The sequence below is a fragment of the Leptonychotes weddellii genome, chromosome 2, assembly GCF_054177405.1.
Source record: "Leptonychotes weddellii isolate Sample4059 chromosome 2, ASM5417740v2, whole genome shotgun sequence".
Taxonomy (NCBI): Eukaryota; Metazoa; Chordata; class Mammalia; order Carnivora; family Phocidae; genus Leptonychotes; species Leptonychotes weddellii.
The window spans coordinates 133,875,779-133,891,796 of record NC_138370.1 but is presented as its reverse complement, the minus strand read 5'-3'; the positions used below and the strand labels follow the sequence as shown (position 1 = coordinate 133,891,796).

The window sequence follows — 16,018 nt, the reverse complement described above, 5'->3', positions numbered from 1 at the left end:
TGGAGTAAGCACTCAAAAAATGTTAGATATTGTTATTTTCCATTACACTGTGGGGTCAATAGGGCTTTGTTTTTTTGTGATGTTTCTCCATGGCTCATAAAGTTGTACCTTATCTATAGTCAATATTTGTTAAATGAATCAGTAAATGAATCAATCAATGTTTCATAGGTGGTATTTTCACACTACACCTTGCTCCTATTTATTTTTGAGTTAGCCATTGAAAATGTTAACATTCACTACTTCTTAACATTTATTCTATAAATATTTTTTGACTAATCACTCAGAACCAGGACAGTTTCTGAGGTGGTCAATAGGTTAGGATATATTTAGTTATTTTAAAAGTTTATTAGTTTGACAGATACATATTGAGTACTATATATGTATGGGCCAGGTGTGGTAGAGAATGTTTCAGAAGGGGTTCAGATTGGAAGCAGGGAAACAAGTTCAAGCACGATGCTGACTGATATCAATTACGAGAAAATTATTTGAGGTGCTGACATCCATGGAGCGTGAACCCATGTGTGTTATATTTTCAGTTAATACAACTATCATGGTCCTTTTAAGATTTTGAATTCTATGCTGAAGAGTAATTATGTAGTAGAGAGTATAATTTTTATGAAAAGGTATGCTTCTTCCAAAACATTCTGATAGAGGATTTTCTTTTTGCCTAGGCAAATTTGGATCTTTATAATAACTGTCCTGTCAAAAGTATAAAATTAAGAGCAGCAATGCGGTGCTCTTTGTTATTCCTAATTACTACTTTGGTACATTCGGGCACCTAATGATTTGAGTGTATGTTAGGAGTTGAAAATTTTCAGTGCTTGTTAGTCCCCAGACTTGCAGCTCAACATGAAAGGAAAGGACTTGAGTCTCTCCATTTATTTGACCTCTGGTTCAAGAATCCCAAGAGAGGAATCTTTCAGGCTGAGCTGCTGTAGCTTATGGAGATAGGTCCTAACTCTTCCCAGAAGGAGACGTTTGCTGCTGTTCTGGGCAAAGTGATCCAGATGGTTGGAGTTATTAATTTAGTTGTGTGCTGTTCTGTGTAAGGAAGTAAATAAGTCTGTGTATACATATTTATATTTCTTTATATTTTACGTGTGTGCTTATATACCTAGGTATATATGATATATGTTTATAGTTATATACACATACATATATAAATATATTCTCTGCCATTTTATACCATTTCTATTTTTAATGCATTTTAAGTTTATGTTATGAATTGTTTTCATGGAAAACATGGTAAAAAGCCTATTTAGTTATTTAGATATTTGTATGCTTATGCATAAAATATGTAAAGTGGCCATTAGTATGTTCTTGGTTTTTATCCCTTTTATCTTAATAGGTAGCCTTATTTTTCCAACCGTTGATTATTTTCTAATCAACGGTGTATAATTTTCTCTATTAGTCATAACCTTGAGAACAAAAAAGGGAAGCAGCCTATTTTGTTTTCCCACACATCATCTTAATGTTTATATTTAGGTTGTGATATCAAATTTGTTGAAAGATAATAGGCAAAGAAGGAATTTGGTAGGCAGCAATACTGGATATAATTAGAGTTACAAAATTTAAACTATAGGTAGAAATGTCAAACCGTTGTGATACTGATTTGAGATGTTGTAGTTGTATTGAAAGAAATGAAAACTTGGGAAAAAATTGAAAAATATTTCTGATTAGATAAACAAAGAAGTCTGAATAAAATGTTGTATAGTTCAAAAATGCTGATCAGTGGCTGTGGTATATTGATAACCTAGCTGAAGCACAGAAAGAGAAAAGAGTGAAAAATCTTAGGTGGTGGTGGTTTTGCTAAGTGACTGACATGTGTTACCTCTTAATCCTCTCAAACACCCTATGATATAGATAATGATACATTCCCTTTTCAGAGGGGAACAAATTGAGGTATAGAGAAGGTAAGTGGCTTCCCTTAGGTCTCACAGCCAGTGACTGGAGGATCAGAGATGGAATCCTTGGCAGTCTAGCTGCATTGTTCATGCTCTTAATTACTAAACTATGCTGCTTCTATCAAATAGTTTATTCCAAATACCTGGAAGTCTAAGTATATTACATTACAATATAAAATGGACTTACAGAAACAAAATTATTTAAGGCAAAATTATATTAAGAGCAATACAAATAATTATAGGAATAAAGGAAGGGTATGAGAAGAAATTTTAATGGTTGAGGTTGTTTATTTGGGAAATGAACACAATGGCATATATTATATTCATATGAAGTCCTCTATTACCCAGACATGATAAGACTTTTTTTTTTATGCTCTAGTGACCCAAATAGAATACAGAATTTGAACTCTGACTCAATAAGCTACTGTAAGATATATAAAAATTTCAAAATTATTAATCAGGAATGTGAATGATCTGCCCATTACCTCTGGGTTCAGAGAGGCCAGGACAGTGGGTTCTGAAGAAATTAGCATGATTTATTAGTACTTCCAAGTCTTATTCATTTCAATTTATCAGCATGACCTTGCTAAGACTCTTTAAAAAAGCTTCTAGTGTTCACCTTGAGTCTCTGTTCTGCCTTGGTTTGAACAGCGGTATAGTTTTATGGCCTCTTTTCTTCTTGCAGTTTATACTTACTAGAGCAGGTCAGTCTCTGGTTTCAACTTTTCCTTCAGTCACCAGTCTGAATTGATCGGAATATTTAAGGTCAGTGGATCAGAATAAGTTGCCCTTGGCCCTTTAACTTAAAAGTAGAAATATAAAGACTAGATTTATTTTATGAAAATAGGAGTATAGAGACCTCTTTTCTTTTTTTTTTTAAAGATTTTATTTATTTATTTGACAGATAAATACACAGCGAGAGAGGGAACACAAGCAGGGGCAGAGGGAGAGGGAGAAGCAGGCTTTCCGCCGAGCAGGGAGCCCGATTTGGGGGCTCGATTCCCTGGACCCTGGGATCATGACCTGAGCCAAAGGCAGACGCTTAACGACTGAGCCACCCAGGCGCCCCTAGAGACCTCTTTTCTAATACCAATTCTTTAATTGCCTGATGGATGATATTCGTTGAGATGCAGCTAAGGTTTGACATTCTCATCTTAAACTTTGGTGAAATGAAATCTGCTTACTGCTCAGAAATGCTGTAAGGGTCAAGTAAGATAAAATATTTTCATCAGCTATAAACAGATGCCACAACCGTGAGCATTATATTATTATAATTGATTGTTGTTAATATGCTTCTGCTAATTTTACTTTAAGCCTCTTCTAAAACTCTTCCTCTCAGAGTCATGTATTTTACTTTCAAAATATATATGTATATACATAGCCTGTCTTTTAAACTAATTTTTCAATCCTTAAATTATTCTAATGCATTATTCACACCACAGAAATTGAGCAGGTTCCTGTTATATGTACTTGGTTTAAAAGCATTTTCTAAGTTTCCAGGTGAAGGTACATATCAAAATACTAAAACCTCCATTTTACCCATCTGTCTAAAATTGGTGATTGTGACTGAGCCCTTTGTGGCCTGTCTATTTAGACAAAATCTGCCTTGGTAGTCCCAGCAGACATTGACTCTACTTTTTCCTCAAGATACATGTATATGTATACATGTACTATGTAGTTGCTGACCATTTCACTTCCCAGCACAGCTATGCCAGCCTTCCTATGGGAGTTATACATCCAGCAGAAAAGAAAAGAAATGGCAGTTTTTCAATAAATGTTGGCTAGATGTATGAAGAATAAATTGTTTCAAGTATGGTCTTTTGGCTGCAGATACAATGTTCATGGTAATATTCAAGTTTCAAAGTATAATCTTGAATCCAATAGTTAATTTGGTTCCTTTTATTAATTTAAGATTTAATAGTAATAACAATTTTGTTAATTAGTTAATTTGGTTTCTTTTATTATATTAAGATTTAGTAATAGTAACAATTTAATACTTTATTATTTTTGGTCCATACAAATATATATGTGGATGCTATTTCTTTTTTTTTTTTTAAAGATTTTTATTTATTTATTTGACAGAGAGAGACAAGCGAGAGAGGGAACACAAGCAGGGGGAGTGGGAGAGGGAGAAGCAGGCTTCCCGCTGAGCAGGGAGCCCGATGCGGGGCTCAATCCCAGGACCCCGGGATCATGACCTGAGCCGAACGTAGACACTTAACGACTGAGCCACCCAGGTGCCCCTGTGGATGCTATTCCTACAGGAAAACTTAAACACTAGTACCTTATATATAGAATGTGATATTTATGACCAGTGGATAGAGGAAATTATATAAATTTGACACAATTTTGTTTCTTTTATTCATGATAAATTCCTTTTCTGTTTTCTAAAAATTTAAGAATATCAGAGCTTTTGCCCCGACTCAGATTACTTACCTACTAGTATTCTCATTAGTGTCTAGTTAAGGTTATAGGTTTCTGTGTTCCAAACAATGATGTTAGAAGGCTTGCATTTAAGCCTTAAGAAATATGGAACACTACATCAAAAACTAATGATGTAATGTATGGTGATTAACAACATAATTGCAAAAAAAAAGAAATATGTTACATAAAATTCTTTTCAGAACACTCAGGCTACTTCAAATGCACTGTCTTTTGGTACTTCATTAGTAAAATGGAACATTGTTTTTGTTAATGCAGTAAAAATGATTCCACATATTAAGAGGAAGCATCCAAAATTAGTTTTTCCTTAAAGAGGAAAAAAAAATAGTTATGTAACTAATGACCATCTACAATAGCTTTTTCCATTTCCATAATACTGATCATGGTTTTTATTTCATTTCTGTAAGCATTTTGTAATACTCTAGTGAAGCAAACACAATTCATTCCATGGGATATTCGACAAGGTCATTATATTAAATAGCTTCTTCAGATTTTGCTTCTTAATTTTCTTTGCTTGGTCTCATTTTAAATTAAAAACAAACATTAAAATTTCCCTTGCAGTTTCTCTTCATAAACAAAACTTCTTGCAAATGCATTTTACTATTTATCATAAGCAGGACAAAGATAAGTGTAAAAAAATAACCAGTTAAAATATCATGTCTGTTAAGTCCTGCTCTGAAAAGGTTGTTTTTTTCTGTTTGACACAACCAGTTGAACTATCTGGTATTTTGTTCCTCACTGAACACTTTTAGGTTATATCTCAATTTACTCCCTGGTATTTGACAACTTAGTGATACAATTTACTGACAAAATACAGTGCTTTGGATTTTTTTTTTTTTCAGTAAAATGTTGGTCAGATTATATGTGCAAAGATGATTGAATTAGTTAATCAAGTGACATTAATTTTAAATTCTGTCATTACAAATTCAGTTCATTATCCATTGGCATTAGCAAATTTTAAAGCTTATTTTATCATGTTAATCTGGGAAAAGTAGTGACCCATAGCCTTCTTTTACTAAACGATTACATTTTCTGATTTTACAATATAGATGTACTAAATTAAATTGCTTATTAAAGATCACTATGTATTTTAGTGTGTATATGAGGTTCATTAAAATATCGTGGAATAAGAAAACTTTTTTAAGGGCATGAATTGCAGTATAATAGAATTAATGCAGTAGAATTTTTTGTTATATTGAAGGATAACATAGTATGGCATGTTGGTATTTTTCCATTAACATATTAATGTGTATCTATTAAGGAATACAGAAAAGAAGAAAATAAGAACTTTTCACTTATGAGGTCACCAAATTTTAAAAATATTTAATATATTTTATTTTACCCTTTTTATATTCTTTTAAAACAATTCTAATATTATATATATCTACCTTGGTTTCCTGCTTTCTTTAGTTTACATTGTATTATAAGTATTTTTAAGACTATTTTACGCTTTTCATAATGGGCATGGTTTCATTTAGGCATCAAAAGCCACATTTTTTGGTAGCTATTTGGCTTTAATAACTGGGGAGCCTCTTGATAAAAATATATAAATATGACAGTTTTCAGACACATGAAAGTTATCTAAAACAGTAAACACCTTGATCTGTTTGGGAAGAAAGGCAAAAATCAAGAACTCAAGGAGAAAATATTCAATATATACAAATTGGAGCATTTCTATGAAAAAACACTGCTCTAACGTAAGTCAGAAGCAATCACTTACATATGATGGGTGAAGGAGACTACAATATTGCCAGTGGTTAAGGTGCAGACCTTAGAACCGGGGTGATTAATTATGGGCAATTTACTCCGCTTATACACAGGTATGAGGATGAAAGCTTCTGACCGAATTTTCCTCCTTCCATCGTCTTTTAACCATCAGGCTTTAATCCTGATCATCCTATCAAAATTGTTCTTTTCAGTGTTCATGCTGTGAAATCTAGAGATCAGATCTTAGTCTTCTCATCTTTACTTGATCTTTCAGCAGCCTTTGATACAGGTTGTCTCTCTTCCTTGAAACCCTTTTTTCAGCTTTCTTTTGTGCACCCCACTTTTCTAGTGTTCCTTTATTTTTCTGGTATCTACCTTTGTTTTTGTCAATAGTTTCTTCTTCTTTTTTTTTAATTTTTTTTTAAAGATTTTGTTTTTTATTTATTTCACAGAGAGAGACACAGTGAGAGAGGAAACACAAGCAGGGGGAGTGGGGGAGGGAGAAGCAGGCTTCCCGCTGAGCAGGGAGCCTGATGCGGGGCTCGATCCCAGGACCCTGGGATCATGACCTGAGCCAAAGGCAGACGCTTAACGACTGAGCCACCCAGGTGCCCTCGTCAATAGTTTCTATCATCCCCAATCTCAGAGATGCCCAGAACTCCGTCTTTGCTACTTTTCTGTTTTCTACCTATGTTCTTTTCCTTGGTGATACCTTCTTATTTGGCATTAAATATTATCTAAATTCTGATTATTCCCAAATTTTTATCTCTAGCCCAAACATTTACGACAACTGCAGGCTCACATATTTAGCCACATTGTCAAACATCTCCACTAGGTTTTCTAATAGATACCTCCAACTTACTAAGTCCAAAGCTAAACTTTTACTCTCCCCTTCACACACCTAACATGTTTTCTGAAGCTTTTAACAGCCTCAAAAATGGCAACTCCTTTCAGTTGCAAATGTAGAAAACAATGACTTTTTTCTCCCTCACACCTCATATCCAATTTACAAGTAAAACCTGTTGGTTGTACTTTACATACGTTGAAAAGTTGAAAATTCTACAACTTGTCATTCCTTACCCTGCCACCGCCTTCCAACTAAAATGTGTCCTCACTCACCTGGATTATTATCCTGTCTTTCTAACTGGTCCACCTCTCCCATATAATCTGTTCCCAACACTGCAACCGGAGTCATTGTTTAGAATGTCATAAATTTTACTCTCCCCAAGATTTTCCAGCCGCTTTCTATCCCGTGTAATAAAAGACAGTGTGAATGATAGCCTACAAAATTGTACCAAAATAAGGATTTAGCCTCTTGTTAGCTGTCTGATGCCTTCCATCATTTTTTTCCCTTTCTCTCCTGTAGCCTGTTAGCCTCCTTGCTGGTATTTAAAATCCTTTTCACCTCTTGCCCGAGGGCCTTTGCACTTGCTCCCCTCTGCCTAGAACATTCTTGCCAGAGATATCCACAGACCTTGCTATCTTGGTTCCTTCAGGTTTTTATTGAAATGTCACCTTCTCAGTGAAAGATTCTTTTGTTACACTATCTAAAAAGTTTAAATCCTTACACATTTGTTATCAATTCACACTGTGAAACATACTGTATATTGTACTTAGCATGTTTTGTTATCTAAGTCCCTCAAAGTTAGGAATATTTGTTTTGTTCATTGCTTTATTCCCAGCACCTGGAAAAAATGCTGAGCACAAAGGAGCAGCTTAATGCATTTGTTAAATTAATTAAATATTTATTGAATGAATGAATTTTAAATCACTTAGTACATATTCAGTTCTTAGTATTCACTATTATCCTGTTATTATTTTCATTACTATACATATTATTATATATAGTACTGATTAGTCTTCATCTGTAGTATTGGTTTTCTATCTCGATTGCATTTCTGTGGGAGAAATATCTTAAAAAATGACCTCCTTGTACCCTCCTATCAGTGGAGAGAGGCATAGGAGGGAGGGGATTTCTTTCAGTCTTTTGAGAAAATGTCTGAGGGGTAGGATGCAATGGAGATGCCTGGGAGGGATGCTAGAGGGAGATAGTCTACACCCAAGGTGGATTTGGGAGCTAGATAGTTTCAAGCTGTGATTTTAAGGATATAAATATCTCTAAGGTAACTTTGAATATAGTTTATAATATTTAATCCAATATAAACGCTATTTATTAGAGGTAGGCATCTTAAAAGTGACCAAAGATGATATATGTGAAATTCCTAAAGAAACTGAGATTATTTAGCCTGAAAAAAGAAGGGAAATGGTAAACTCTAAGTATATGGCAGAGGGCTTGGACCATAGTTTTTATAGCTACCAAAAACAGAACAAAAGGAATGAAGAAATGGCCCTCGGCCCAAACTGTAAAAACTTCCTACAAGTTAAGAGTTGCTAAATATGAGGATGGGATATTAATAAAATTATCTTCAGGCACCTGGGTAGATCTTTTGTTTAAGCATCTGCCTTTGGCTCAGGTCATGATCCCGGGGTCCTGGGGATCGAGTCCCACATCATGCTCCCGGCTCAGGAGGGAGTCTGCTTCTCCCTCTACCCTTCCCCCCTGTTCATGATCTCACTCTCTCTCTCTCACTCAAATAAATAAATAAAATCTTAAAAAAAAAAAACCTTCATGGTAATTTTTTAATTAAATTTAATTTAAATTAAATTTAATTAAATATTTTTAAAAACATGGTAGTTTTTTAAAAAAAGAAGACTGTTGTGAAGGCTCTATAAACTCTAAGAAGGATTTGGATATTAGATGAGGAAAAATAGCTACTGGATACAACATATTCCAATGGACTTTTCTCTCTTAGAGTTCCAAATAGTGAAGACTAAAACCCTTCAGACATTTAATGAACATTTTTGTTGTTGTTGTTGCATACTTAAATACTAGAGAGGCAACATTTTTGAGTATGTGGTTACTTTCAAAGCTCTTCCCCTAGAGGATGACAAGGTTGTATAATAGTAACAATAGTAGCTGCTAAAATTTATGTTTAGTGAGCGTCCTCCTGTGTTATTTAGTTTTCTGAACAATACTGCGAGGTAAACACTTTTTATATTTAGGTTACCAGTGAAGAAACTGAGGCTAAGGGGCACCACAACCCACCAAAGGCCATGAGTCTAATAATCTAAGAATCTAATAAGGAGACCCTGGATAGGAGCCCTCTTCTATTCTTTGCAGGGGGCAATAGGATGTTGTGTGCTGTGCATGGTATGGAGAACACAGCTGCTCATGTTGAATCCTCACCAGCCCGGTGACTTCCTGTGTCTTTTTAAATGTCTTCATTTCTTATATTTATGGAGTGGAGAATACTCTATGACCTACATCATTTGTGATGCGATTCATGTATAGAAACAGTGCCTAGCATATAGCAACTATTCAGTAAGTGTAAGGGGTCAGAGAAGAATAGCTACAGATTCTGAGAAGAGAAAGGGAAGATTTGTTTTGACGGACTGCGTGATTTTAAAGAGCTTTATTGAAATACTTGCTTTTGGTTTGAGCCTTGAAATATAAACAGCATTAAAGCAGCTGAAGAAAGTAAAGAGCAAAATGCAGTGGTTAAACGGGCCTGATTTCTAGTGCAGGCCCTGCCAATTATGAATAAATTTCTAGGCTTCTGTTGCTATTTCTTAAAATCAGGGCAGTAATGATAGCTACTCTCATGATGTCGTGAAGATGAGATGAGTTTCTGTATGTAAAAGGGCTTACAGCCGGGCCTAGACCACGGTAAAACCAGTTATTTTTATTGTGAATGTACCTTTACTTTAGGACGGATACTCTGGGAGTGATGAACAGTATGGACTGGCAGAAAGAGAAGCATGGATATATAGGAAACTTTATATTGAATGTCTGTGTTACTAGGATAGTAGCTTTTCTGTGTAACAGTTTGTTGGTATGAGTAGCATTTGTCCTAACTAACATTAGTTTTAGAGATTACTATGATAATAATCATCATGTAAATCTGGTGGTACACTTAGAGATGTCCTGGCTTCCTACTCCCGTGAGGGGAATATTCTTTTTCAGTTGTTGAAACAATTACTGTGTTTTTGAAATTGTATTTTTGTTTAAAGATTTTATTTTTATTTGACAGAGAGAGCACAAGCAGGGGGCCAGCAGGCAGAGGGAGAGGGAGAAGCAGGCTCCCTGCTGAGCAGGGAGTCCGATGCAATGCCGGGCTCTATCCCAGGACCCTGGGATCATGACCTAAGCTGAAGGCAGATTAGTTAACTGACTGAGCCACCCAGGTGCCCCTTGAAATTGTATTGTTAAAAATTACTGTAATTATGCTTAAGGCTGTAGGAGAAAGTTATTAGCATAAACATAACTAACAAAATTAGCATAAACATAACTAACAAAATTTAACAAAAAATAACTAACAAAATGATTATTATAAACTTGGTAAGAAAAGCAAGTACATAATGTCATCAAAAATGCCATGAATTTTTACATCTAAATTTTATATACCGAAATTTTATATCTAAATTGCATATCTACTCCAAAAGACTTAAGAATTAAACTTCCTTGAAGCAATTTTATGATGGGTGTAGTACAAAATATCATCCGAAGTGGTTGCATAATTTTTTTTTTTGTTTATTACTAAAAAATGCACTGATAATTTCATTTTGTCAGGATTCCTGGGACAAAGGCCTCAATTTTTTAAAAAATCAATTGAATTAAAAGCTAGTAATACTTAGCTGTTTTGGATTTGTTTTAATATTTGCAAAAATTTTGCTCTTAGTTTGCTAAGTATTTTTCTGATAGTGATATTTATCTCTTGAAATGTCTAGAATTGTGAGCCTATCGGTTATGATGCCCAATATGTGTGTCATTTATTTCTGTCCTTTATGAATATTGTAGATATATTTTTTTTCTTATGACTCTGCCATTTAGTAGCTCTCTTGTTTTGAGAATGTTTTTCATTCTTTGTGCTGCAGATTCATCACCTGTTGAATAGTACTCATGTTATATAATTTATAAATAAAGATTTTTAAAATACATGCATGTAAAATATCAACTGTAACATTTATGGCCTTAATAGTTTTTTTTTTAATTTTATTTATTTGACAGAGAGCGACAGCAAGAGAGGGAACACAAGCAGGGGGAATGGGAGAGGGGGAAGCAGGCTTCCCACTGAGCGGGGAGCCCGATGCGGGACTCGATCCCAGGACCCTGGGATCATGACCTGAGCTGAAGGCAGACGCTTAACGACTGAGCCACCCAGGCGCCCGATGGCCTTAAAAGGTTAAAAAAATTGTTCCTATTATGTGCTAAAGACAGTTCTAGGTTTTCACATGGATGACTGAATTAATCTTCTTAATAACACTTATTTATTTATTTATTTAAAAATTTTATTTATTTATTTGACAGACGCAGCGAGAGAGGGAACACAAGCAAGGGGAATGGGAGAGGGAGAAGCAGGCTTCCCACGGAGCAGGGAGCCCGATGCGGGGCTCTATCCCAGGACCCTGGGATCATGACCTCAGCTGAAGGCAGATGCTTAATGACTGAGCCACCCAGGTGTCCCATTAATAACACTTTAAAATAGTTCATAGTCTTGATTTTATAGATGAGCAAATTAAGGCACAAACACTTCAAGTTCATGCTTCAGTGTCAGGTAGAGTTTTTAATCAGCATAGCCAGACTTCATGGGTTGTTTACTGTTATTACATATATATTTTATATGTTATATGCATGATCAGTGATTAATTTGGCTAGTGGTCGAACCACTCCATAATGGTATATCCTATCTTCCAAGGGGTTATCATGTGGATGATACATGAATGTGAAATGATTATTATAAACTTGGTAAGAAAAACAAGTACATAATTTCATCAAAATGGATGATATATGCATGTGAAATATTGAATGCACAAGGCAAGATTGTGATGTTTGTTTTGCATAAGAGCCTGTTTTGCATCTCTACTGCCATGAGTTCTTCTTTTAAATAGTGTTTACCTCATGTTTTTTGACTATTTACACAACTCTGTTTCCACAGGGTGTTAAGTTTCTTAGAAGGCAAGACTCTCTTGTTATTTATTTTTATACCACACAGAATATTGCAGTGTCTAGAGCAGAGTAGATTTCAAGTAAATATTGTAGGATGAATGAATGAACAAATAAATGAAGCCATTAACACAGATGGAGAATCAGAGAAGGATGTTCTCAATGTGTGTGACCATGTATACAAACAGGTTGGAGTTACAGGTGAGGACAGGGCATTTGAGAGATCACCAAAATTCAGTAATAACAGTAAAGTTAGGGGCACCTGGGTGGCTCAGTCGTTAAGCATCTGCCTTCGGCTCAGGTCATGATCCCAGAGTCCTGGGATTGAGCCCTGCAGCAGGCTCCCTGCTCGGCGGGAAGCCGGCTTCTCCCTCTCCCCCTGTTTGGGTTCCCTCTCTCGCTGTGTCTCTCTCTGTTGCATAAATAAATAAAATCTTAAAAAAAAACAACCCAGTAAAGTTAGTGTAATGTGACTTGCAGTGGTCTTTTCTCTTCCATAGTAACCATATCTTAATGTCATCATCAAGTTTTGAGTAGCTGTGTTGTGCATATTATAATTGATGAAGTAAAGAATAATCCTGCAGTCATGTTCTTAAAACTGTTCTAGCAATTATGACAAATCTTACTTTAGCCTTAGGTTGAATTTTTAGAGGGAACATTAAGCAGTAGGATAGTCTCTAAATGATCCTCTTCCCCCTTACCCCCCAGTGTTTATCTGGTAAAGGGAATGGAAGATGAGATGGGTATTGTTGGCTAATATCATTATGCTCAAGCCATAAAACAATGGTTATGACATTATGACTGCCATTCAGATGCTGCTGCCCAGGCATCCTCCTAACCAAACTTGGCTGTTCTGAACAGAAACAAAAATGAAACAAACAAACAAAAAAACCCAAAAACGGCAGATTGTAATATTGAGTTTACTTGGCTACTTGACTTTGGAGATGACAGTGCCAAAAAAAATCTTTAATGCCATCTACCACTCACAAGTATAACTGACTTTTCTAAACTGTAAAATCTAATTTTCTTTAGCTCTGCAGAGCTGCTGAAGGGACTAATACTTTGGGAAATGGACAGGCATAGAGGAGACTCTTAGCAAACACAGGCTATTTGATGTTCAAGATCATTTGAGCTAAAATACCTCAAAAAGCATCATCCACATATTGGGGACGAAAGTGTACCCTCCTCGGTGCTATCTCTGCTCTCCATTTTTACGCGGTCCAGGAGTACTTTGCAGGGGTGCTGTGCATGTCAGGAACTCTCAGCTTTTGGATCAGAAGTTTTGAGGAGATGCTTTATGGCAGTAAATCTAAAGCTGCGTCTGCTTCAAAACTAAGAGTAGTTCCAAACACTCAAGCTCTACAGCACAGCATTTTCCCATCTAAAATGGATAGAACTGTGGAACACCAGTTGGTGTCCTTTGAAGTGCCAAAAACTAACCAAAATCTAATTTTCCTTATCTTTTGTCTCTCAAATAACAGAAAAAAAATGAGTATTTCTGTTTTGTATAGTTAGAATTCTATATAATGCTTGCAACATTTTCACTACACAATGAATGTAGATTGATGAGAATAATGATGAAAGGAGAAAAGATGATATTTATAGGGCTTATTAGAAAAGCAATTATCTTGAGGCACCTGGGTGGCTCAGCCAGTTAAGCGTCTGCCTTCAGCTCAGGTCATGATTCCAGGGTCTTGGGATCAAGCCCTGCATTGTCGTCATCAGGCTCCCTGTTCAGTGGGGAGCCTGCTTCTCCCTCTCCCTGCCCCCCTCTCCCCCCAGCTTGTGCTGTCTCTCTCTCTCTCTCTCTGTGGCTCTTCTCTTGCTCTCTCTCTCTCTCAAATAAATAAATAAAATCTTCAAAAAAAGCAATTATCTTAATCTTTTAAAATTGATTATAATCTTATTTTCTTTTAAATTCCAGTATAGTTAACACTGTTATATTAGTTTCAGGTGTACAATGTAGTGATTCACCAGTTCCGTACAGCACCCGATGCTCATCAGGACAAGTGCACTCCTTAATCCCCAACATCTGTTTCATCCATCCATTTCAGGCTCCCCTCTGGTAACTATCAGTTTGTTCTCAATAGTCTGTTTCTTGGTTTCTCCCTTTCTCTCCCTCTCTCTCAGCCTCTCCCCCTCTCTCCCTCTCCTTTGCTCTTCTTTTGTGAAGCTCATTCACTTTCTCAACAAATTAGGCTACTTATTAGATAACTGATTTGAAATAGGGCTCACAATTTAGGATTTGATAATAGTGATTTCACGATATGCTAACTACCCTGCAAATAGGGTAGTAGTTTTAGGGGGAAAATTAAGACATTTTATTTTTTACAAAGAAATAATGGGGCTTAGTTGTTTTAAACAACTCTTTACCTTCCAATATGTATAGAGTTAAAGATTCTACATTTCTATAAAGCCACAATTTTATGGAACATTTAAGTGGCAATAATTAGGCTAGTTTTACCATCAGCTGCATGAACATCAGTGTCTATTGACACATTGTAAAGGCACAAAGAGGCATGCAGCCTGACATGCTGCTGTCTGAGCTGAGTTTTTAATAGTGCATCTGTATCATTTTTCCCAGTGGAAAATAACAGGATGTTGCCTTGTAATTTTTTTTATTACCCTATAATAAAATAGAGCCATAATAAATAGCATCTAAACAAATAAAGCAGATTTGGACTCAGTCCATTTTGCCTTCATCACTTAGTATGGCTCAGGCTTTTAAGTATTTGTGTATCCTAAATTGGCTTAATTGGATCAAGTGACATTTGACTTTCTTTGCCTGCAGTGAAATAGAGAAGGATTTTATCTTTATTTGAAATTTAATATTTAGGTAATATTTTTAGTATATTTGCCTTTGTACTCCATTGTGCTTATTAACACAGTTTGTCCAGATTGTAATCTAAATTGTGCTTTTGATTAAGTTAGTTGACCTCTTAAGCTTATTGCTGTTGTGTTGTTATTGTTGCCATTATTATTCTTATCCCTAATGTTGACAATTAAATATTTTCAAACCAAGAGTGCTGTACATTATTAAGAATTTGTACAATTGGCTGTGAGTGCTCTGGGAGCAGGAATAATGTTTAATTCAGTTTGGTGGCTGTTAGCTAGCCCAGTTCCAGGTTTACTGTGGCTTTCTTTGCTGGATTGATTCTTGAATGAACATGGCTATAGTTTTTTTTTAACTTGGAATCTAAATATATATAAATGTATTTTAATATTCATCCATTTTATTAAGTAAAGGTTAAAGTTGAAATATAGAATTTAAAAGCTGTTGCCTATTAGTAGGGATTTTGCCAGGCATTAGAAGAAAAAAATCGATTTTGGGGGCTGAAAAATTATTTCAGCCAAGTTTTTAAACCTCTTTTCTGCCACTATCCCAGAAATATCTTATTCTTTTTTGGTCTTGATTTTTGACCATAATAACCATAGCATGCTAGTCTTATAGTTATAATAGGTATATAATAATAGGTAAGAGAAGATCAGTATATGACTGTTTTACATAAAACATGGTCATTTAGTTTTAAATACTATTTTGAAGGACTAAGAAACATAGAGTTTATTTTCTTTTATAGTGATAGGTAAAGTTATATTTGTGTATTTTATCATACAAATTTTGAGAAATTAACTTTGTTAGGAAGAAAAGTAGCAAAAATGGAAAAACTTTTCTATTTAACTATTAGTATTTCCTTTACATCTTCTGCATGTGTACTTCAAAGTAAATTGGTTATATTTAGTAATAATGTAAACTAAATTCAATACCAGGTAAATTAAAAAAAAAAAAAATCAGACTCTGTGTTGAGTGCGAAGCCTGACCTGGGGCTGGATCCCATGACCTGGAGATCATGACCTGAGCTGAAACCAAGAGTTGGATGCTCAACTGAGTGAGCCACCCAGGTGCCCCAACATTTATTATTTTTAAAAGGCCTGTGAAGAAATATGCTCCTCCAGCCCCCCC

At 35.3% G+C, this 16,018-nt stretch overlaps 1 protein-coding gene and 1 pseudogene across 1 annotated transcript in view; one reads left to right on the top strand and one right to left on the bottom strand.

Annotated features, from left to right (window-relative positions):
* Window positions 1–7,248, bottom strand: part of LOC145720382 (large ribosomal subunit protein eL28 pseudogene) — a 40,959-nt pseudogene extending 33,711 nt beyond the window's left edge.
* The window catches only part of ADGRL3 (adhesion G protein-coupled receptor L3), a 777,343-nt gene that overhangs the window by 147,699 nt on the left and 613,626 nt on the right, over window positions 1–16,018 (top strand). The window lies entirely within an intron of this gene.